Here is a 25569-nt window from a genome sequence, read left to right as displayed (position 1 = left end):
CATTTTCACATAACTTTATTATTTTTTTGACAAGTAGAAATAATTTTTAAAAATTTTGAGAATATCTTTTAATTATTTAATTTCGTCAAACTAATTTCTATTTTTCACAAAAAAAATAAAAAATAAAAATTGAAAACAGATTTCAAAAATATGAAACCAAAATAAATAAATTACTTTTGTATTGTTGGAATAATTTTACTAAAATAAATTATTTTATTGCTATTCATGGTACAATAGTGGGTCAATACCTAACAGGCAACAAAGTCATCTTTCATGCTCTCTCTCTCTCTCTCATTTGATTCCCACCCCAACTTCCCACATGTAGATAATACATAAAATTTTCCCAGAAAAGAAAAGAAAAGAAAATTACCTGGTAAGCATTAATAAGGCTGAGATCAATGATAGAAGGGCTGTTGGCTTGAAAACCAGCAATGGAATCAATCAACCCAAGGTTCATAAAAGAGTGTCTAACAGTTGTGCTAGCCAATGAATCATTGGTTGCCAAGAAAATAGGCCAAGTGGCCTAACTGTCACGATCCCATCACGTATAATGATTAGTACTTGATTAATTACGAGGATTTGAAATTTAATTACCGAGTATTATAATTTAATTTGGGATTTATGAGGATTGTGGGATCTGACTCGTATATGATTCTATTAAAGATTTATTTTGGAATTAGAAATTGAGGGTTCAAATGGCTTAAGGAAGTAAAGTTGAGAAGTTGAATCAATTTAATCTTAATTATGGACCCATTTAGGAGTTTAATTAAATATTCGATTTAGTTTAGTGAAATTGAGATTCGAGTAATTAGGCCCTAATTGGAGTTGATTAAATTATGAAGTTTGAGAATTGTGATTATTACGAATTAAATTTATTTATGAGGTGTTCAATTTGAATGTGTAAATTATGGATGGAAATTTGAAGTCTGATTGGAAATTGAAGACCTAAATGGTTGGAGAAATCAAAATTTATAATGATAATAAGTTTAATTTAATATTTGGAGCCTTTTGAGAGTCCGACTAAAAATCTGATTAATTGGGCCTTAACCAAAGATTAATTCGGCTAATTAAATCATGTAAGAAATTGTAATTAGTTATGATTAATTAACTTATGTGCTAATTATGATTAATCAAGACTAAGTGATGTTGAATTAAACTAAAATGTGATTAGTGTGCTAAACTAATGAAATATGGGTTCATATTACGTGGACAAGTGTCCCACTAATGAATAAAGAAAAAATAAAATAATAAGAGATGGCAAATGATATCAAATGGTGCCTTTCACCCTGCTGAAGCAGAGTTAGAAAAGAGGAAGGAAGAGAGAGGTCGGCTGAGAGGGAGAACTGGGAGGAAGGAGAGAAAAAAAAAAAAAAAAAGGGGGAAAAGAAGGAAGTCTTGTGGAATACCAAGATTCAAGCTTAAAAATTGTGAGAAATTCATCTTCAAGTAAGAAATTTCATTCTCTTCTTAGTATTGTTTAAATAATCTAGACATAAATTGATTTAAGATGAATTTTAAGAGGATTAAAAATGAGGATTTGGGGATCAATTATATAAATTGATGGAAATTGGGTTTAATTTCATGACATAAGAAAAGAATGTAGAAAATTTGAGTTAAGCTTAATAATTAAGAAATTGATGTTGTGATTTAATATTTGGGTTTGATTTTCTTCAATCTTCACATATTTGAAGTTTATCATTGCATGCATGGTAAATTTGCAAGATTTTATAATTTAATCCATATTTTAAAGTTTATGAGCTTGAGATTAAATTGTGATATAAATTAAGAAGTCAAATTATAAATTGAGCTTGATAATGTAAAATTGGTTGGATTTGATAAGTGTTTTATACATGCATCATAGATGTTTAAAAGATTTGAAGAATTAATTCCATGTTTTGGTTTAAGAAGAGCAAGTTTTGGGGAATTATGAATTCATGAACATTTTGAATTTAATATTGAATTAAAGGAATTTTGGATGTAATTGGTTTGAATTTTGACTCTAATTTCACACATGCAAATATTTTCTAAGAGTCTTATAACTTTAATTTCATGTTTTAGATAATCCTCCATGCATCATGAATTAAGAAAGTTATGGGATTTGTCTCATGGATTTTGTAAGAAATAAGGTTTTAAGTAAGAAATTAAGTAGACTCATAGTTGTGGAAATTAATTTGAAAAATTAATTGTTTTAATTTGATTTTGTAGTATTTTCTTGTAATACATGAGTTTTAAGAGAATTGGGCCATTCAAGTCCATATTTTGAAGAAACAAAGGAAATGTTTTAAGAAAACCAAGTTTATGGAAATTTGGAATTAATCCTAAAGTTTTGATTTTATAATTAGATCTTTATTTAAACCATGCATGTGATGTAATTTAAGAATTCTATTCAATTTAGATACATTTTAGAACACTCATGATTATAGATTAAGTTTTTGGTTAGAAATTGAGTTAAGGTGAATTTCTAAGAAATTGATTTGTGTAATTCGTAGTTAAGTTGATTTTGTTATTAATAATAAAATTGGATCTATTTGTATTGCATACATCATGGAATTTCAAGAGGTTGGGAAGCCTAAATTATATCTTAGAGTTGTGGGTTGATATTAATAAGATGAAATAAAACTAAATTTGGGCAATTGGAACATGATTTTGAATGAATGATTTCTAATTGAAAGTGTTTATTTAATTATACAATGGTTTTTTATTTTTGTGTACCAAAAGTACATGTTTTGAGGCTTTGAATACCAAATTTGAACTTCAATTACAATTTTGGAATTTTAGAATTTGCGTTGTCCGTTCAAGCGAGAGAAGTCTCGCTCGAGCGTGAAAATCGAGCTGCCAGTAGTTTTCCAAATTTTACAGTCCGCTCGAGCGACCAAAATGGCGCTCGAGCAAAGACCCCTTTTCAGCATATTTTGGAAAAATTGCATTTACTTCACATTTTTATTCTCATCTCTTTCCAAGGCATTCTAGACATGATTTATGACTCAATAAAGATTAATAAGCTACCAATCAATATAAACTAGTTAGTTAAAGAATGAATCTTTGATCTAGTTGTAATTGTTTAAGAAGTCAAGTAAAATATCAATCTATTTGGAAAAGAAGGGCTTAGTAATGAAAGAATATGTGAAATAAGAATCCGGTCTATTTGAATGAGAAAGAATAAGTGTAGTAGAACTTCGGACTATTTAGACAGAAAAAGACTAGAAAAGTCAAGTTTGATCAAGGGAGTAATATTGTATTTCAATGTGTATATATTATGTGCTTGTATAGGTCACGCGCCATTGTCTGCCTGATTTATCTGATATGTCTAGTCTGTCTGATTTGCTTCTGCAGCCATCTGTGAGTAATAACTCTGTAAAGTTATGTTTAACCTAAGTATTTTCTGACTGGTATGGTATAATCTGTTTTTCTGAAATGCTATCTTACGAATTATGAATGAATGTCCAATTTTCTGAAAAGTATTTGTGGTACCCTTAGTTCACGTGGCCCTCGCCCGGGGGTAACAATACCGCTGCCAATCTGCATGTAGCCCTCGTTCGGGGGTAACAATACCACGACCAATCTGCACGTGGCCCTTGCCTGGGGGTAACAATACCATGGCTACTTGCGTGCAAGATATGGACCTTATGGTCGTTGGTACCAACTATGTATGTAGGTCTCTGGACCAATCTGATCTAATAGCTAATGGGTGTACCACGTATGATCTTATGCAAAATCTGAATATGAACATGAGTATGTATCTAAATCTATTTCTATTTTGAAGTCTGAATATGTTCTAATTTAAATACTGGATCTTAACTTGTGCTAGACATCATTCATAAAACCCTTTACTTTGTTATTATTCACTGGGTTTTAGCTCACTGTATTATTTATGTATGTAGGTGATCAGGCGCGTGACCATGCTTAGAGGCATCTGCCTAGAATCTGTTTTGTCAGCCAACCTATGTGCCTCCCGTGGAGGTTCCGGATATGTCAAGTAATTATTGCTAAGTAATTTAAAGTTTAAGTTCAGTTTTCTTTTTTTTTGGTTAAACAAGTCTTGTGTATTTTGCGAATAGGGCTAAGTCCTTTTTTGTCTAATCTGTATATATATGATGACTTAAAGATAATGTGTATATATGTATATAAAAAGTTTAAAATTTTTCTGTCTCATATAAGTCTGCACAGCTCAATGGACGTTGTATATTTCTTATTTGCTTCCGTTAGCCCCTAATATTATGTTAATTTGTCTCAGAGGCCTTCGGTAATCCCAGGATTACTGGCCGGTTACGATGCTAAACCTATAGGGGCAGGTTTTGGGTCGTGACACTAACACAGTTGAATCCCATTGACACAATCTTCTTTGAGATTGAATTAATGGGTTGTTTGCTAAGTCCCTCTGCCACCACGGCCTCGAGATGCGAAGGCCAACTCACACATGAGAGCTTCACGCGCCGCCCTATTTCATCGACGATCCACCATGAATCGGTGGAGAGTGGAAGCGCCGCCGCGGGGTTTGGTGGTGTTATGGTGGTGCTGAGGAAGATGACAGTAAGAGAGAGAAAGGGTAGGAGAGACAAGAAAAAAGGGAACCTTCCCATGTTGAGTACTTTGAATTGGATGTAATGTATTGCTTCTAAGTATTATATTTATATGAAGGGCTTGTTTGGTTGTTTCTTTTGTCTTTTTATTTAATTTGATTTTTTTATTGTTTGTCTACTTTTGACACAAAGAAAGTTAGATGATGGATTCCTAGCTGAGCTAGCCATATTCGGGGATGTCGATTCATGAGTGGCGTTAATATATTTTTATTTTAAAATTAAAAAGACATTTAAAAAGAGATTTTTCTCAAGTTTGTTTTGAGCCACTGTTGTATTTGATCTCTAGGAACATCTCCAACTTATATATTAAATTTTGGTATGTTAAATAAAATTAAAAACTTGAACGGTAAGTTGGCATTTGTGAATTTGACATCTCTTAAAACACTTCAACCTGTATGCCAAATTTTATTATTTTATAATTAAAAGATAAATGAAAATATTATTTTATTTAAAAAAATACTATAATTAAAAATTTGACATGAGCTAAGGAGCATGTCATGTTGACATATGGATGGAGCAAAAATTTAAGGTCAAATTTGATTGTTGGTGTGCCATGTAGGATTTGGCATACAGGTTGAAGATGCTCTAAGGCTGTGTTTGCATAGTCAAATAGAGTAGTAAGTTTAACAGAAGTTAGTGTTAGTAATATAATATAGTGCCTAAATATAGTGCAACTTTCGGCTAATATAATATGTAATACAGCGCATTGCTTTTGGATTGTTTTCGGCTCTTTTCATCATGAGCGATCATTGTCCATTGTCTGTAAGGATTGTATCTTCTCCTATATAAGGAGCCCCTCACCATTTGTAATATACAACATTCAATACATCAATATATACATAATTTATTCTCTCTCTATCAATTTATCTTACATGGTATCAGAGCTAGGTTAACAACTTAGTAATTCCGCTTCACCAGCGGGCGGCAGCCTCGCCTTGGCCGCCCGCCGGACCTTTACACATACCTTCACTCCGCTGCCACAAATTCTGCTCATAGTCCACCTTCTATGGTTTCAGGGTTAAGCCCAACACAGGCCAGACAAGCTCTAGATCTTACCACCATGTCTTCGAGCTCAGGCTCCATCATGGACCGGGCCGATCCGGTTAACCCGTCTAGGCAAGTAACATGGTTGGTGAGAACACTACTGAGCCATGAATGGGCATACTCGGCTGTCCTTTTCTCAATTGCCACCACAGAGTCCATCACTCTATCCATTGACAGTTCCATCAACTCCAGGCAATCTGCTAGAGCCCCTTGCTCTCTCTTGTCGTTGATCCGATGGCTGATACCGCCTGCTGTCTCGATAGTCTTTCGTATGCCCGATGTGGATTTCTTCAAGAAGGCCTGCAGCAAATCAGGGCCCTTCATTTGCATCAAAATTTCAGGGGGAGCAATGTTTACTTTGCTTACACTCTAGTGGGTGTCCATGGCTCCGGCCATCTCTCCTATAATGGAGCTCTTGCAGCCGTGTTCACCGAAGGGTTGTGTTCACTGAAGGGTTGATCTTCCTCTTCATTTCATCATTTGGGTTGCGCACAACACTTGCTCAACTTTTTTCAAAACCAGTTCGAATCTCCTCCATCGCTGGAATCGGACTCTTCCTTGCTTTCATCGGTTTACAAAACAACCAAGGCATTGGACTCATCGCCGCTTACAGCTCCTCCACAAACCCATTCTTCTTCTTTTTTATTTTATTTTATTTCTTTCTTTATCATCTGTGGGTCCTCTAATCTCTCCTTCACGCATACCCTTTTCTCGAAGACAAAGCTACCAATCAAAGAATAAACGTAACATAAAAAAAAAAAAAATCCTTACAAGTTTTAAAGACATGGATACTTTCTGCATTCTCTTCTCTTTCTTTCTTTTTGCTTTTCTTATCATGACACCCACATGGGCATGTCCCTTTGCTTTTGACAAACTATTTTTCTTTTCCTTCCTCTTATTCCCATATTTATCCTTTTCCTTTTTCATATATATATATATATATATATATATATATATATATTTTTTTTTTATTCCAACAACCAACAACACTTTTTTTTTTCATTACTTAATTTATTCTATGCTTTAATACCATGAGCTGTCTCACTTTTCACCATCTTTTTTTTTTCAAAAACTCTTGCTGATTCACACTACCCCCACTTTCCTTTTATTTATTTTATTTTATCTTCCTTTTTTCGTAATCAAAAAAAAAAAAAAAAACAAACAAACAAACAAACAAACAAACAAAAAAAAACCTTTCTCTCATTTTTTTTTTAACATCTTCACTTTGTGTTGAGTTGTTTTGCTCCACTTTATCAATCCCTTTATTTCAACCTCAAATAGGTTTCTATCTTCACACCTATTTGAGTTTGAGGGGGGGTTATACATATATCATGGTGAGCATGGTTACACACCATGCGAACCACCCAGGCTAATGAGCATGGTTATATACCATGGGAACCACCCAAGCCACCCCATGGCTCACTCCCTAAGTCGCCCCCTTGGTGCACCACCATAATCTTTTACAACGGTCCGGCATGACCCCATAAACTGTCCCGACATTGATTTCGGTCAGCTTCTACAACGGTCCGGCATGACCCCGTAAACTGTCCCGACATTGATTCCGGTCAGTTTCTACATCGGTCCGGCATGACCCCGTAAACTGTCTCGACATTGATTCCGGTCAGTTTTTACATCGGTCCGGCATGACCCCGTAAACTGTCCCGACATTGATTCCGGTTATCTCTTACAACGGTCTGACACGACCATACAGTGTCTCCTATTGTATTTTATTTTATTTGTCAGTTTATTTTCATGTTTTGTTACTCTCTTCAAACTCAAGTTGGTTGGTTCCTATCCTCCTTGAATTTGAGGGGGGCTGTTAGTAATATAATATAGTGCCTAAATATAGTGCAACTTTCGGCTAATATAATACGTAATACAACGTATTGCTTTTGGATTGTTTTCGGCTCTTTTCATCATGAGCCATCATTGTCCATTGTCTGTAAGGATTGTATCTTCTCCTATATAAGGAGCCCCTCACCATTTGTAATATACAACATTCAATACATCAATATATACATAATTTATTCTCTCTCTATCAATTTATCTTACAGTTAGTATGCATTTTAATTTACAAATCACATGGGAATTATGTAATAATTTCTAAACGTTATGGGAATAAATTGCACATGGCCCAAATTACAAGGGAATAAAATGAAATTTGCCATAAAATTTATTTAAGTTTGCTTTGTTTATCTTTCGAGGCAATCTCAAAGGAGTTTAAACGAGCCAAACTTTAGTAATTTGATTTTTTATAGTGCATAAAAGTGAGTTGAGCCAAATAAGAGTAGTTCAAATTTAGTTTTAAAATTTAACAAATTTTAAAATAGGATAAATTATGTAAATGGTTCCTGTAGTTTACCCGGTTTTTTCATTTTGGTCCCCTTTGTTTTAATTTGATCAATTTTGTCCCTTAATTTTACAGATTGTGTCATATTAGTCCAATAAATAACGGCGGTTAAGTTTGATGGACGAAAAATCAAATGATGTTTCAATTTGGTTCCGATAGTTTATAGGATGTGTTAATTTAGTCCCTATAGTTTATATGAAAATCAAAACAACAGTGACCAAATTGACACATTACAAGGACCAAATTGAAGCATCATTTAATTTCCCGTCCATCAAACTTAATCGTCGTTATTTATTGGACTAATATGACACAATTCGTAAAATTAAGGGGTAAAATTGAGTAAATTAAAACAATAGGGACCAAAATGAAAAAATGTAAAGTACAGGGATTACTGCTGTAATTTACCCTTTAAAATATATAAAAGCTTGATTTGTTTCTTAAATATATTTTTAACAAGCTAAAAATGCAGTCATATTTGAGTAACTTAATGAAAAGATTGTGAAGCAAATATGAGAAGAGTTAAAAAATACTCCAATAAAATGATTTATGGGAAAATTACATCGATAGTCTCTATGTTTTGTCTCTTATGTCATTTTGATTCCTATATTTTTAATTGTTTTAATTTTGACCCTTAATTTTAGATTTCGTGTCAATTTGATCTAATTGATAAAATCGTTAATTTTGCCACCTAAAAGTATGACACATGCAACTTATTTTCGTATTTTCTATAAAAAAAAAATGCTAACAATTGTAATCAATTGACAAAATTGAGACAATATTATAAATTCATAGTCAGAATCAAGCCAACTAGAATTTTAAGAACTAAAAGGACACAAAAATCAAAATATAAGGACTATTGATGTAATTTGCCCATGATTTATTGCTTCAACAATATGAAACTTGATTAAACTTCTTCAATAAATGATTTCTTGTACGCACTGTTCTTTTCACAAATTTCTTCAATGTCTAAATACATCACTATCTTCTCTTTCTCATGCTGAATCCACCAAACTCCCAAGCATGTTGTTTCTCAAGAAATCGAACACTGAGTTGAATCCAAAGAAAGGTGTGGTCACACTCGAACTTCTAGTACTATTAACAATTTTGAACCACGGACTTCCCGGGTCGCACATATTATCCCTATTTAAGCATTTACAATTATTCGTGACGATAATATTGCTACTGGGGTCCACATCCAAGCAAACGACGGTGCCATCGGTGGCGAGCTTGGATGAGAGGTGCATTTTAGAGTCTGAGATGGGCTCTCATTTTGAAGTTGAGTCACTGCAAATCACACCAAGTTTTGCTGTTTTGTTTAGCCCATCTGCTTGTAAGCAAAAATAGGTTCCTTTTATGGTTAGTGTCTTTTGTTGTGTGTTGTAGGACCAAGCCTCAGAGTCTGTGCATGGACCTAGCTTCAGTGGCTCCAATAGTGATTTTCTATGGATACACTGACCAGTTAGTGGGTGGAAGATTACTTTGTGTTGTTTGGCTCCTTGTTGGGCTGGCCCTGCATGCCAAACAAAGCATAAACAAAACCGTTTATATATAGATGATTGTTAACGTGTGTTTTTAAGGCACACATCAAAACTTTATAGGCATACAAGTTAAGACTGAACTCTCAAACTCAAATTGGAATATGTTTAGACTGGATGCATAATTCCAACTTGGGGGAGAATATAGATGTGAAAACTAAAAATTCATTGGTACCACTAATATTCTAATATTTTCCAAATAAAATTGTAACTGTCAAGTTTTTTTTTTTTTAAATATATATATATACTCAAGGCCTAAATTATATAATTTGAAAATATTCTTAATTAATACTACTATAATATGGAGATTTTCGAAACTTTTTGGGAGGGGCATTATCTCCATTTATCCTTGTCCATTTCGATTATGTTCGTATTTTGTCTTTTCTTATATTTTGTCTTCCTAGTACAAAATTTATTGTCTTTTTTGAAGTACTTCAGAAATACCAACTCAATAGGCTAATATGACACTTTCAAATTAATAAGAGCACTAGTCACGAATGTAGGGAAAGGTCCAACAATTTTTTTATTCAATCATTATTTAACAGTTGATTCAAAGGCCAAGTCTAGTATATTGACTCGCTGTTAAATTAAATTGTGATATTTGGATAAGCTATGGTAATGATTAGTTGTAAAATTGAATTGTGACCTTTAGATCAATTGATGGATGATGATGGCTAGATGAAAAAAGTGCTGGAGGACCAACGAGATAAAAGACAAATGAGATGACCTTGTCTCCCATCCAACTGACAAAAGTGAATTAAGTTAGGTCGACGTATTACGATAGTGAATATTGAATATTTTTCACAAAAAAAAAAGGCATAAAATTGAATTTTATGAATTCAATACCTTGAAAGGGTGATTGAATGGCAGAGATCCTTTCCAAGAAGCTTGAATTCCTAGCCTCACACCAATTCCAATTGAACACCCCATAAAACTCCTCTAACCCAACCACCCCTTCTCTCAAATAATAACTCCTAGCAGGTGTCCACAAAGCCCAATCCAAGTCAAGTTCAGCAGCCACACCCAGGAAACAATTTAGGTACCTATTGTCGTTGTCATTTGTACCCCTTAGGTCCACCCCAAATTCACTCATAAACAAGGGGTACCCTTGGTCCAACACAAACCCTGCCTTCCTCATCATTTGATCTACCATTTGCCCACAAACCAGGTTTGGGTTGCCCGTTTTCCATGCCGACCCATCAGAAAACCCATACCAATGCACCTCAAATACTAGCTTTCCGATGAACGTTAGGTTCATTGGGCGGTTGAGGAGGAAGGATAAATCTTTGTCGAAACTCAATCCAGAGAGAATGACGAGAACATCAGGGTTTACTGCATGAACCACTTCTGCTCCTTTCTACATGTACCTAAATTAAGCATCACATTCGTTTGGCATAAAGTTACAGGACTAAAATGGTCATAAAAAGACAAAATAGGCTAAAAAGTCAATAAGATAAAATGTCACATCAAAACTATAGTCATTTTTTTTTTCCACAAAAGTCAAAAAAATTAAAAAGTTCATCCCAAACGAAACTTTTTAGCCCTAGGCTAAAATAGTTAAAAAATCGAAAAACTAAAAAGTCAACTTATATTCCAAACGAATCCATTGTGTATAATCAAGATTATTTTTTGTACTACCATATTATTGTGATTGTTATAGTGAACTAAACTAACTTGTTGGGGACCAATTTCAACTTTAGGCCTAAGGCCACAACATCATTTGTGGTGCTAAGTCAAAGTCAGCCCAAGGTACATTCGGGAGTTGTTTGGAAAGTAGTAGATTAGTATATTTTTTGACTTTTTATTTAAAAACATAAAATATGAGTTTGGTTTGAAATGATGTGGTAGAGAAGTAATATAACCCAAACAAGATGATTGTGACCCAAATATGATAATGTGCTAAAATAGCAACAAAACCTCAGTACAGTTTAGACCAAGCCCATTAGTAATGAGTTTAAACAAAAGAGTTAATTACACCCAGACTCCCTCAATTGTTAACCTTTTCATTTATAAATCTGTACATATTAGCATCCTCAATTATGACACCGTACTAATACACCCCTTTTAAATATGGTTTAAAAAAGTGAAAGTGATACAATTTTATAATTAAGAGAGTCAAAATGCATGGATTTATAATTGTGGGGCCAAAATGATATTAACAAATAGTGGAAGGAAGGGGTCTTGATGTAATTAACCCTTGAACAAAATTCATGAACAGTTAATGAAAAAAGACAAAAATAATAATGTAACAAATACTATGCATCACTAAATACATTTTACTATTTCTCACACAAAATTACATTTTCTTCCTTTTCTTTCTTTCTTTCTCGGTGCGTTCAAATACAGAGGGAAGAGACGAGGGGAGAGAGAGAGAGAAGAGAGAAGAGGAGAAGGAAGATCGGCAGTTGTCACGACCCAAACCCGGCCCTATGGGTTTAGCACCGTAACCGGCCAGTAATCCGAGATTACCGAAGGCCTGCAGGACAGTAATACAGTAAAACAGAGTACAGGGCCTGGCGGAAGCCAAAACAGTAAATAAACAATGCCCAATGAGCTGCGACAGTCTATATGAAAAGATTTTTCATACATTTATACGTAAACAGTACAGAACGGTATGCACAATATTTACAATCATTCAGACTAGGGACTCAACCCTAGATAACAGTACGGTAAACATTCAGTCTATACAAAACAGTGAAACAGTACAAAAGGGAGAATTGTAAAACACCCCTAAGCCCTAACACGTTAGGCTTGGAACCTCGCAGTGAGGCACAAAGGCTGGCTTGACAAAACTGGAGTAACCCTGACGCCTCTAGCTTCAATTCGGTGCCTGTGCACCTACATATATATATATATATATAAACAGTGAGCTAAAGCCCAGTGAATAACATAATGCGTAAAGGGGTTATGAATGAAATGTCCTTACAGTAATGAAATCAGTTCATTAAACAATACTTCAGTCTTTCAGTCAGAACAGTTATTCAGTCATATGTGGTACATCCATTAGCATAGCAGTAAACAGTAGGTCTTAAAGACCGAACAGTAATGATGGCCATCAGTCAGTAAACAGTAGTGGTTCCACGAGGGAACCGACAGAGATCTCTGTAACAGTAACAGTAAACAGTAGGTGCTAAGGATGCCACAATACAGTTCAGAAGATAGGACATACATTCATTCAGTAAACAATATCAGTTCAGGAAACAGTTCAGTTCAGTATTCAGAAGATAATCATTTGAACATATCTTTACACAATTGTTACTCACAGAGTTCGGGCTACAGTAAGCTAGAGCGTGTCTCCCCAGTCGCCAACCCTACATAGTTAACAGATTGAACACACTAAGCTACGCAGTTGGGAAATATAACAACTTAATCCCTAATGCCTCGGTGCGTTCTACATCTATATCCTCAACAAGATGTCTACAACTAGGCCTAAGAATGCCTAGAATGAGATGAGGATGCAAAGATGCACATTTAAAAGCATTTTCAGAAAAACAGAGTTCCGCTCGAGCGCAGGTTTCCCCGCTCGAGCGGTAATGCAACAAAGGTACACGCTCGAGCGTAAACTTTCCCGCTCGAGCATACTGTAAAAGTACTGGATGGGTGAAATCTCCGCTCGACGCCCGCTCGAGCTTGAGACATGACTCCGCTCGAGCGCCCTATCCTCCGCTCGAGCGGACTGTAAAACAGTGCAGAGAGATGCTGGTTGCTCGGATTCCACGCTCGAGCGTAACTTTCCCCGCTCGAGCAGAAGTGCGAAATCTGGAAAACCCAGATTGCACCTCCAAGCTCAAACTCAAGTTTAAATGCATCAAAACCGATCCTCTTGGGCTGAATTTCCAGAAAACATTTATAAACACATAGAATAACATGGTTCAAAGCTCAGTTTGAGAAATCAAAGCCCAAGGGTGTTTAATTCAAATCCAATTTCAAACCATTTTCCAAGAACATGGAGAACATGCAAACATGCATGATCTTAAATCCTTTTCAAAGCTTTAATGCTGTTTCAAAAGAGCTCAAACCTTCAAAAACAAGATGAACTCATGGAGTATGACCAAAAGATGGACATGCATGTGAGGAAACGTGGACTACAACCTCAAAACTTCAATATATGTACATGCATGCAACAATTAAGCCATAATTCAACATCTAAACCATGTTTTGGCTCTACACTCCATCAATATGACATGAACCATGCAAGAATCAACTTAAAACATGAACAAGAAGACAATGGAGCTACCTTTAGTCTTGTAGTTCAAGAAGGGAGCTCAAATATGCAATCTACCCTTCAACAATTCTTCAATTTCCAAGCAATATCGAGATGAACTCAACTCCTCAAGTCTCTCTCTCTCTCTATGGTCGGCTAAGGGTCTCACAAATAGGCCAAAGAAATGTTTGATTCAATGTATAAGGCTCAAGTGTGTGTGTGAGATAGTGGTCCACTAGGGGTAGTTCGGTAAATAAGGCCAACTCTGCAATTGATCAATATTTAATCTAATTTAATCATACCTAATCAGTTTTCAGATAATTATACCATAAAATCATATTAAATATGACGATCATAATACACTAACCCATTTCCGGTTCGGCCGCCGATAAGGCCTTCAATTAATAGTTTAAACATAAAACACGAACAGATCAAACAAACAGTCAACAGATAAAATGCAATTCAAACAGATGTATTCACTCAATTCAGTTTCAATTTCGGTCAGTCAGTTCAGTACTTTAATCAGTTCAATTCTCAGTCAGTTATCAGTCATTATCAGTTCCGTTTAACAGTAATCGGTGATTATCGGTAATCAATCAGTCATTAATCAGTAAACAGTATGAGGGTTGTTACAGCAGTGATGGTGGTCTCTCTCTCGGTGATGGCGGTCGATGATGGCGGTGATCGATCGATGATGGCGGTCCCCTTTCCAGTAGATCTGGATTTAAAGATGAAAGGGAATTTTTTTTTTTTTTGTTAATGAAGATGATGATGATGTTCAAAATCTGAAGATGAAGGAAAAAAAAAAAAGAAAAAAAAAAATTGGTTGATGAAGATGTTGATGATGTTGATGATGTTGATCTGGATCTGCAGACCCAGATCTTGTTGATGTTGATGAACAAAAAAAAATTTGTTTAGAAAAAAATTTGTTCATGTTGATCAACAATTTTTTTTTTTGTTGTTGTTGATGTTGATGAAGCCGGCAGCACAGCAAACCCAGTTCCTTCTTCTTCTTCTTCTCTTCTTCTTTTTCTTCTTCTTCTTCTTCTTCAAAAAAACGTGAAGAAAGGAAAAAAAACAAAAATACCAAAACGACGTCATTTTGGTGTCGAGCCACACTCTTTTGAGCTACAAATCGGGACTGAATTACTATATCCCAAAAATAACCATAGGTTTTACATACATACTTCTTTATTGTGTAGATGGAGAAGTGAAAATAATTTCAAAATTCATAATATTTAAAAAATTATTTAAAATTTTAATTTATAATATAAATTTTAACTTTATTTAAACGTTGCACCTAGAATTAGTACAATCAATCCATTTTAAATTCTCAACTATTTTTAGATATTTTTTGAGTACGCAGTGTTGATGATTCATTCGGTGACAAGTACTTCTTCGTTCAATTGATAGAGTTTTCAGGTATGGCATTGTCCACGTAGTGCTCTATGCCAATGACACAGGGAAAAAATTCACAATCTGATAATGTTGACTGTTAAGTAATTGAGAATCCAATGAGACTGACTTATTGTATTTCGTCATTCTTTATTTTCCTAGAAGACCACGTAAGGTAAGGGAAAGGGGTGCTGCTGTACAGCAGGTACTGCCGTGCGGCAAAACGGCACAATTTTGGTGTGTTTTGTTACTTTTAAAAAAAAAAAAAAAAAAAAAATCTCTGTCGTTTTTGCATGCACGGCACACCCTGCTGTGCTTAGCAGGTACCCCTTGTCCCATAGGTAATTGCCATATGATAGTTTTTTGAATTTTTTTTGAGAAATTACAAAAAAAAAATAAATTAAGGATTTGACCCTATAGCAAAATAAACATTTATTTTTAAATTTTGCCAAATTAAACCCTAATTTTTTAATTTATTTTCAATCTAAATTAATTGTCTATTTTTATTAAATAAAATCTATGAAGAAAATAATAATTTAGTCATTAAGCTCAACGAAAATGATATTTTAAATATTTTATATATACCTACATTAAGTTTATGAGTAAAATATTCTTTTTTATCGATTTTACTTTACGAAAATAGTTAGATTGAAAATAAATTAAAAGATTAAGATTTAAATTGACAAAACTAAAAATTCAAAATTTATTTTATTGTAAGGTTCAAACCCTAAATTTTTTTCTTTTTTTTTTTAAATGTAATTTTGCCTTTTATTGGAGTAATAGAATATTCTTATTTAGAATAAATTATAAATACACCTTCTAAAATTTGTTTAAAATACAATTTGTTTCCTGTAATTTTAAAAACTATAAATATTTTTTTTTAAAATTTTTTTATTTAACAAAATTAATAAAAAAAATAAAATTCATAACTACTCTTCTATAATACAATAAAATTATATTAATTATTAATTAAAATATATTCATGATATAATTAAATATTATTAATAAATTTTATGATTTATTAATAAAAAAGACAATTTCTCATATGCGATTAGAAATTTAAAAAAAGGGCGAATTACACTAACAGTCCCTATAGTTTGGAGCTCCTGTCACTTTGGTCTCTAACTTTTCAATTGTGACACATTTGACCCTGAATTTTGAATCTTGTTTCAAATCAGGACAATTGAAGATACCATTACTTAATTTCAAGGGCAAAATAGTTAATTTGATAAAATATAAACTAATTTGACAAAAATAAATGTCAAAAAAAATATTTTATATTTTTTAAAAATTATTTCTACCCACTAAAGATAAAATTATGTAAAATTGATAAATCTTTTAAACATTTTTTTTACTAAATTAATTTTTAATATGTATTTGGATGATGATCATGTAATGGGTGCTTGTTAGGATGTAATGTGTAATTGATATATAAAATGTTTTTAGTTTTGGATTTTTTGATTTAATGGATTGGTTTAATAATAATATCAAAATTGTCTCCATATTTGGCTTTTATAAAAATAAAAATTAATTTAATAAAAATAAAAATAAAAATAACCACCCATCATCCAAACATATAATAAAAATAAATTTGGTAAAATAAATAAATAAATAAATAAATAAATGTCTAAAAGATTTATCAAGATTACATAATTTTATCTTTAGTGGGTAGAAATAATTTTTAAAAATTCAAAAATAATTTTTTGACATTTATTTTTGTCAAATTAGTTTTATATTTTATCAAATTGACTATTTTGCCTTTGAAATTAAGCAATAGTATCTTCAATTGTCCTTATTTGAAATAAGATTCAAAATTTATAGTCGAATGTGTCACAATTAAAAAGTCAAGATCAAAATGACATAAGCCCCAAACTATAAGGACCGTTAATATAATTTACCCTTAAAAAAATAAAATGTAATTTTAAAAAATATATGAGATAATCTATATTTTAAACCACTGAGTGAGAGAGTATATTTGTAATTTACTATTTATTACCTGTACCAATCATTGACATTTTCTTTGGGGCCACGAAGTTCATTCCTCAAGCTCATCCCAACAACATTGGGGGTGCCCTTAAACAAAGAGGCCATCATGGTTAGGCCTTTAATCCAAAGGTCAGGATTGAAGTACCGGTCTCCAAAGAATCCACTGCCGTCGAATTTGCTGCAACACCAACCAGGCTTGCTGATGTGATTGTCCAATATCACCATTACATTGTTATCCCCAAGGCTTGATACCACTGCCTGAGAAATTCAACAATCCAAACACTCAATCAAACATGTTGCACAAAGTTATAGAGTTAATTATAATTACACTTTCTCAAATTTACCTAAAAAATATTGATTTGTCTCTTTGTAGTTTTGAAAGGTACATAATGTCTCTTAAAATTTTTAATTACTTTTTATTATGATGTCAATAATATATTTTAATTAACAGTTCTAATAATTTCATTATTATATAAGAGAATAGTTATAAATTTTATTTTTTGTTAAATGACAAATTCTCAAAATAGAATATTTATAATTTTCAAAATCAAATGAGATAATTTATATTTTAAGTAAATCTAAAAACGTATATTTATAATTTATTCAAAATTATAAGATGGTTGTTTGTTTGGTCTCCTTCTTTTCACATATACAGCAATGCTAACGATTTAGAAAATTTATTCAAAAACATATCTTGAAAAGAAAATATTATACATTTGAAATTCATTTTATGTATGGATCTTGCTGTATAATCATTTTTTGCGATAAATTTCTTTACCATTTTTCTAGATTTTTATAGTTGGTTTAGTCCACTTCTTTTCACTAAAAAATATTATGCACTTGAGATTTATTTTAAGTATGCATCCTTATTGTACAAACTCTAAATTCGGGCCACGTCATTTTTTGCAATGAATTTCTTAACTGTTTTATATTTTAATTAACATATTAATTTAATTTTTATCATATTAATTTTACTTTATTTTTTCAAAAAATTAAATTCATCCTAAAAAATAGTGTGGGATATATATTTCATTAGTTTGGATTAAAAGACCTAACGGTAACATTTTAATTTAAAATTACATAGGAAACTTTCTAATTATATTCAAACTATAAAAACAAGATACTCGACCTCAAACTACAAAAGAATAAAATAAAATTTTGCCTTTAAATTATTCATAATATATTATACAAGGAAATTTTTTCGGTATGCAATGCATATTTATGTAAATTAAATATAAATTATTATAAATTTATAAAAAATTATGCGATTATGTGAATTTATATTTTATTTACATATTTTTATAATATTATTTATGTAAAGTAATAAAAGTTTATATTATTTTACATAGAATTATATACGGTGCATATGGGAGCATTTAACATTATAATTTCAAGTAGCGTGGAAGAATATTATCCATAAGATCGTTGTATGTCATTGTCATCACCCATCATCATTATTTGTCAAGGTTGAAGATTTAATTTTATTTTTTTTTTTGGGGGGGGATTTTCAAACGTCAAACCAAGGTCATCCATATTAAAATTTTTATAAAAAAAAAATTAAAAACTTTTGGTCCTTTCAAATAATTATCCAATCAATTACATCATTTATTCACATCCAAGATCCAACAACAAGGTTAATGTCCAAAAGTCTCAGCAAAGTTGGACTTTTAAGACAGTGTTTGGTTAGAAAATTTAAAAAGAAATTTAAAAAAAGAAACGAAAAAAGTAATTAAAATTTAAATAAAATATATTTATACTGTATTTAATTTTATACATTTTTTTTCCTTTTTAAATCTGTTTATAAATTTTTTAATCAAACACAACCTAACACTCGGAATATTAAAGAGTCAGAATATTTTATAGTGTTGCTATATATTACTCATAATAAGCAGTAAAATAGTGAAATCTTTACAATGGGCAATAATATTGAGTCACTGTACTAGGTAGCTCACAGACATAAATAACCGAAGTTTATTTTGTAATTTCTTATTTATTACTAAAATACAACAGGCATTTCAATTTTTTTTCTCTCCCTGACAATATAAGCGGATTGAAAAAATCAATTCGCATTCGTTCGTTTACTTAACAAATGTGAATTGAGTGTGCCATGTGAATGCAGATCGGTTTACCAGTTTGAGCTTTATTGTTTAAGGTTTGTTTTCAAACTATTTTCAATATAATTCTTTACTATTTTGAGTCCAAAAATTTTTATTCTTCATCTTTTATAACAAAAATATAGGTACAACTTTTATATTTCATAAATAACAAATATAATTACTAAATAAAATATCTTATTTTTAATGCACAAATTATAAAAGTATAACATCATTTTCTTGGCGGTTTGGCGGTTTATTGTTTAAAGCTTTTTTTTTGAACTATTTTTCAATAATTCATTATTATTTTGAGCCCAAAATTTTTTATTCTCCATTTTTTATAACAAAAATAAAGGTACAACTTTTATATTTCATAAATAGTAAATATAATTACTAAATAAAATACCTTATTTTTAATGCATAAATTATAAAAGCATAATATCATTTTCTTAAGAGGATTGATCGATCGATTGATCTCTCATCTGTTATCCGTTTAAATTTAAACATATTGAGAAAAATCTATACACATTCACCTGCCCAGACAATTAAAATTGTCCATTTTGTGTGACGGATTGATTCAAGTGATTTAGTTTTTACAAATCATATAGATATTTGTCCAATCCTAAATTCTACATTTATCATGGTGGGACCGACATATAGCTTTTCAATTTGATATTTATATTAAAAAAATGAAGAAATAATATATTACCAAAATATGACACTTAGTCTTTGTTTGGAAAGAGCTAAAACAACTTGATTTTTTGATTTTTTTTAATTATTTTAGCTTGACTTTTTTAATCTCTCTTAGTTTTTATTTTTGGTTTTTTTGATTTTTGTGAGAGAAAAAGTATAAAGATTATGGTTTAGATGTGACATTTTATCTTATTGACTTATATAATCAATTTTATATTTTATGCTTTTTTAACCAGAAAACCAAAACTAAACATAGCTTTAAATCATTATCTATTGTTAAAAACTTAAAATCTAGCAATAACTCATACCTGTTTGCTTTTCGTTTTCAGTTTATATTTACAAAATTTTAAAAAAAATTCATAAAAACTTGTTTGATAATTTTTTTGTTTATAAATAGTTGTATCAGTTTGTAAATTTCAAGAAAAAACGTAAACTCAAAAAATGAGTTTACATTGGTTTTTAAACAGAAAAATTTGACTAACAAAATTTTTTTTTCAATCAATTTTTTTTTTCAATTAATTTTTTTAAATAATTTTTTTTTCAATTAATTTTTTTTTTCCAATTATAATAATGTGTATGATCCCATTGTCATAAATAATAAAAAATAAATATAAATATTTAAGGCCTGAACAAATATATTTTTAAATTTATGTTTTTAAATTTTTTTAAACATTTTATTCAAATCAAACACGTTTATAATTTATATTTTTCAAAAAAATAAACAAAAAATCAATTTATAAAATCTTTATAAATATAAACCAAAATCGTAATTGTTACTACCCAACACTACACTAGTGATTCAACCGTGGGAGATGGCTTTTATGATCACTCTCTCTCAGCCATAAATAGTGGGTGTCAATGTCATGATCAAACAAGCAACAACCCAATCAAAACAAAAAATCTTCTTTCATGCTCTCTTTTTCTTTTGATTCCCTTTCCAAGTATACCATCATGTGAATATATACAATTTTCCCAGAAAAGAAAAGAAAATTACCTGGAAAGCACTGATAAGGCTGTGATCAATGATAGAAGGGTTGTTGACTTGAAAACCAGCAATCGATTCAATCAAACCAAGGTTCTAGAAGACTGTCTAACAGTTGTGTTAGCCAATGAATCATTGGTTGCCAAGAAAAGAGGCCAAGTGAGCCTAACACAGTTGAATCCCATTGACACAATCTTCTTTGAGATTGAATCAATCGATTGTTTGCTAAGTCCCTCTGCCATCACAGCATCGAGATGAGAAGCCCAATTCACACATGAGAGTTTCACGTGCCACCCTGTTTCGTCCACGATCCACCGCGAATCGGTGGAGAGTGGAAGCGCCGCCACGGGCTGTGGGGGTGCTGAGGAAGATGACTGTAAGAGAGAAAATGGGTAGGAGAGAGAAGAAATGTGGGAACCTACCCATGTTGAGTTCTTTTGATTTGGATATATTGCTCTGTTCCAAGTCTTATTTATATCAAGGGCTTGTTTAGTTCTGTATGGGTGAAAATCTGACCACACTGCCAACTTAGTATTCAGTTGGAGAGCACTGGCAGAATAGATGACACCTGTCTAACCTACAACAGAAAGAGAAGATTCCGGCAGTGGTTTGTCCACCCGGGGGCATTCCGACGATCAAGTCAGTATATCTCTCACAGATAATCAATAGTACAAACTCATTATTCAGAATATAAATTGCATACCTTAGACCCACGGGGGTGCCTCTCTTTTATAATTAACTCAATCCTAGTCCCGATAGAAGCCTGACTTCTATGGGCTCCCATCAGTGCTTACTTTGGACTCTTCAAGAGATAAGGATAGACTTCCTAAGAACATTATCTTTATCCATCTTGAAGTCTTTCCTCATTCTAGGACTCTTGTCCCTTATCCGCTTATCTCGGATTCTAATATCTTCGGAGATAACCTCGGCCACGCCGAGATCATCTCGGCATTACGACCAGAACACGTGGCACCTCGGGTGATACATCGACGTCACATTGCCACATGCTGGTACTCAAAAATATATCCCCACAACTGCCCCCTAGGTTCTATTACCTCGGCATTCTGAGGTGATGGAACCTATATCGGTACCTCCTTCCAGTACGTCAGCTTAAATCATTTTAGTCGAGATCATTGTTTGAGGCCGACATGTCTCCCTTAAAGAACAAGAATTCTAGTGAATTCCTTCACTCGTATGAGCTGTCATGCATCACTATTCAATCGTTTCATTCACGCGTCTTATCCTTATTGGATCGTGCCTGTGACGCGCCTGTAAGCCGTCTTGCTCCTGCGTGCGCCGTCTGACGCATTTGCTGCTCTAGGCGCATTAACTGCCCTTTTTTGCCGTTGTTTCAAGTTTTAACAAAAACTTTTCCCTCTTCTTTCATTTCTTCACTTTTCATTCGATACTCTTGCTTTTTCTCTCTCTTACTTTTTTCTCTTGAATCCACCATTGTTCCAGACTTCAAGCTCTGCAACTGCCTTCATTTCTCCCTCTTGGTGAAGCTTTCGCCGTTTTATTACTTCTGTAACCGTCACCTGACTTCGGCGATCTTCATACCGGTTTCACTTTTTCTGGTAAGCCACTGTTCCTTTCGTTTTCAATTCACTGATGCTCTTTACTACTTGTTGCCATTACTGCTTTGTTTAAACATTCGATTTGTGAATCTCATATCTAAGTGTGTTTATTCCACGATTTTGCCCTTGCCCATGTCTTGAATACACGCATTGTTCACCATTTTCTTGCACTTTTGCCACTGTTCTTGACCTTGTACCCCTTGTACTCACTATGTTCTTGATAGTCCATCTTTGTTCTTGATTCTGAAACTCGTTCTTATTTTCTGTTTTTTGTGTCTTTTCCAGATTTGTGCCTTCAATCTTTGTTTCCATAGACTTAGGTTTGGGATTTGTCTGTAGAACCCACAATTTAGGAAAAAACTAAAACCTGCATTTACCTAAGTGATTGCCGAGGTCCCAATAACCCTTTCAAAACATCTTCTGAAATCCAACCCCTTTGATTAAGCTGATATCATGGGTATGTGGAAACATAGGGTAGACACCCCATCCAAACTAGAATTCTTTAGACAAGAGTTTGAAATCCCAGCCGACGTCCATCTGAGGTTGGCTGGGGATAATGATTCCATCATGCCTACTGATGACTCCATGCCTTTCCCTGTGGTAGCCTTCATTGAGTGTGGACTTCGGCTCCCACTCAACACCCTTTTCCGCGAAATACTTTATTATTACAAGTTGAACCCAATGCAACTTTCCATTAATTCCTATCGAACCATCAATGGTATCATAGCCTTAGCCAAACAAGAAAACGCTAGGATCACATTAGCCGACATCCAATATTGCTACACTATGTGTGGCCTCAAAAAAGACACCGACTACGTTTACTACCTCAAGCCGAGGTCCACTGAATACAAAATCGTTGCCAACCTCCCTGACTCCAACAAGGGAGCTGGGGACGATTATTTCATTACTTCGGGGAACTGGGAGTTCGCCCTAGATGAAGACCTCTATCTCTTCCCTCTCTCTCGATCAGTCTTTGTAGAGGGCAATGGTAAGAGCCTTGCATTCATACCTACTTGTTTTTTAAAGTCCTTTATACTTTATCTATTTCTTAATGTCTGCTTTTTTTGCAGCTATTCCTAAGCCACCAAAAAACTTTCGCCAATCCTTCATTCCCAGCAAGGATTTGAAGAAACTTTTGGACTTGCCAATCCATAAACGGAAGGTGCCTCTGCTTCTTAATTTTATTCCAACATACAAGCCAGCTCTGCCCAACGTCCCAAGGAGGAAAAAGAAAAGCCTTTCTCCACCCTCTGCCACAACTCCACAAACCGCGTCCACATCTCGGAATGACCAAGGATCAACCTCTGATCCAGCTGAGCAACCGTCAATCTCGACTCCATACTTGATTCCAATATCCCAACGCCGTCGTTGACGCTGAACAGTTTCTTCTGCCGAGATGGGTCGCCCCAAACCAGTTGCCAAAGATCTCGTGGCTAACATTCCAACTGATGTTGATGCCCAACCAATTCCAACCCAGCCTCTAAAGCCAAAAAGAATAAAAAAGATTCAGCCAAAGGCTAAAGTTACTCAGATTGAGTCTGAGGATACTTTGCCGATCTCCAAGTTGGCTGAGAGTGACAAATCTCAACCCTCTGCTGGGAAGAGGCTCTGAGGCCTAACCATCCGAATCGCCAAAATCAAAAAAGCCGAGGTCATCTTCTGCAGCAACCTCGGGGTCTCAAAAACATGCTGCCCCCTGGGCCCCAAAAATCACTCTGCAGGATAAGCCAGTCTTGGCTACCGATAGTGCCGATGACATCAACATCGGCGTAGCGCTCAATATTGCTTTCCTTCTGCCCGGCGATCTTGATTGGAATGCCGAGTTGAGCGAATATGAAAATTATGCTCTGATGCTCCAGCGTTCTGTTCAAGTGAGTGTCCTTACCTGGCAATTTTTTCCTTTCCTGTACTTTAGAAGATTTTGCAATAACTTTTGTCTTGTGTTTTTTCAGGCCATCCAGCATGCCCATTCTTTCTCTGTTCAATCTTTTGAAAATCGGAAGAAGTTGACCGAGATGAAGAGGGAGTTCTCTACTCTTCAAAAAGCCAACAAAAGCCTTTAATCGAAAATGAAGAAGTTAGAGGACCAGGTCGAAGCTGCCATCAAGGCTCAGACTGATGCCGAAGAGAAGGTTGATTCTGCTGAGGCCATAAGGAAGGTTGCTGAGTCCCAAAAAAGAGAGGCCGAGGAGAAGATGGCCCAGGCCCAAAAAGAGCTGCAGGAGGCCTTGGCTACCAAAGAGGCTAAAATCAAGGATGCCGACGAGAAAGCATATGCCCAGGGCATGGCCGATGTCACGGAGGCCTACAAAAAGCAAGTGAAGGAGGCATGCAACAAGGGTTTCACCCTTGGTTAGATGTCCCTTCTAAAAAAGCTTAATGTCCCTGAGGACTCGCCTTTGAGAAACGCCGACGCCATTCCTCTTCCATTCCCTCCAACTCCAACTCCAGCTCAATCTGATGGTGACTCCAAATCTGAGGAGGAGACCTTGGTAAGAAAGCCAAAAGATGCTGATGGGGTCAAGTCCCCTTCTTAGAGTAAGCAAGTCCTAGACTTGACTCAAGATGAAGAGGGTGATGAGGTTCTCAAAGATGCTACTCCTGAGAAGACATCAGCCGACGTCACCTTTGCAGCAAGAGCCTTGACAAAACCCTTGCCCAAATTGATGCCAAGCTCGCGGCGGAAAAGGCTGCCGAGGCATCCTCTCAACAATCGTCTAAACTTCAAACTCAACCAACTACTACTGCTGAGGAGCCTTAGTTTTATGTTTTGTTTTGTTTTTTTTTTTTTTTCTTTCTGAAGTAATGTAAAACTCTTTACATTGTCGACGTTTTCTTAATACAACTCTTTTACTTTTGAATGCTTGCATGTTTACCTTATATGCTTTCATACTTAGAATATTTTGCATATCTTCCGTATACACTTCAATCCTTGTGCAACCTTCTCGGGGTGACACACCTCGGTTGTACAAACTGATGATTTATCTCGGCAAGTACCTAACTACCTTTCTCGGCGTAATCTTGGTTTCACCTTGTAAATATAAGATTTCAACAAGTGTTTAACCTTAGTCTTCAATCTTGTAAATTGTCCACAAATTTCAACAAGTGTTAAACAATGATTTCGGTTTAA

The 25569-nt window shown here is 33.8% G+C and overlaps 1 long non-coding RNA gene and 1 pseudogene across 3 annotated transcripts; one reads left to right on the top strand and one right to left on the bottom strand.

Annotated features, from left to right (window-relative positions):
- The first annotated feature begins 1274 nt into the window (after nt 1-1274).
- Nucleotides 1275-4152, top strand: LOC114318296 (uncharacterized). Of its 2 annotated transcripts, XR_003648975.2 has the most exons (3): nt 1275-1446; nt 3271-3339; nt 3882-4152. It is a non-coding gene; the product is annotated as an uncharacterized LOC114318296 (long non-coding RNA). The 2 variants fall into 2 exon arrangements; XR_014364805.1 differs by lacking the exon at nt 3271-3339.
- Nucleotides 4153-8821: 4669 nt separating this feature from the next.
- LOC114318254 (glycosyl hydrolase 5 family protein-like) lies at nt 8822-24409 on the bottom strand (annotated as a pseudogene). The gene is made up of 6 exons (XR_014363366.1): nt 24126-24409; nt 23782-23919; nt 20875-21411; nt 17105-17352; nt 10356-10876; nt 8822-9484 (listed from the first exon to the last, which is right to left on the bottom strand). The product of XR_014363366.1 is annotated as a glycosyl hydrolase 5 family protein-like (transcript).
- Between the last annotated feature and the right edge of the window lie 1160 nt (nt 24410-25569).

This window comes from Camellia sinensis, chromosome 3 (assembly GCF_055761805.1).
Source record: "Camellia sinensis isolate YWXY chromosome 3, ASM5576180v1, whole genome shotgun sequence".
In the NCBI taxonomy this organism is placed as follows: domain Eukaryota; kingdom Viridiplantae; phylum Streptophyta; class Magnoliopsida; order Ericales; family Theaceae; genus Camellia; species Camellia sinensis.
Note: the sequence above shows the minus strand (reverse complement) of the source record. Positions and strands in the feature narration are given on the sequence as shown.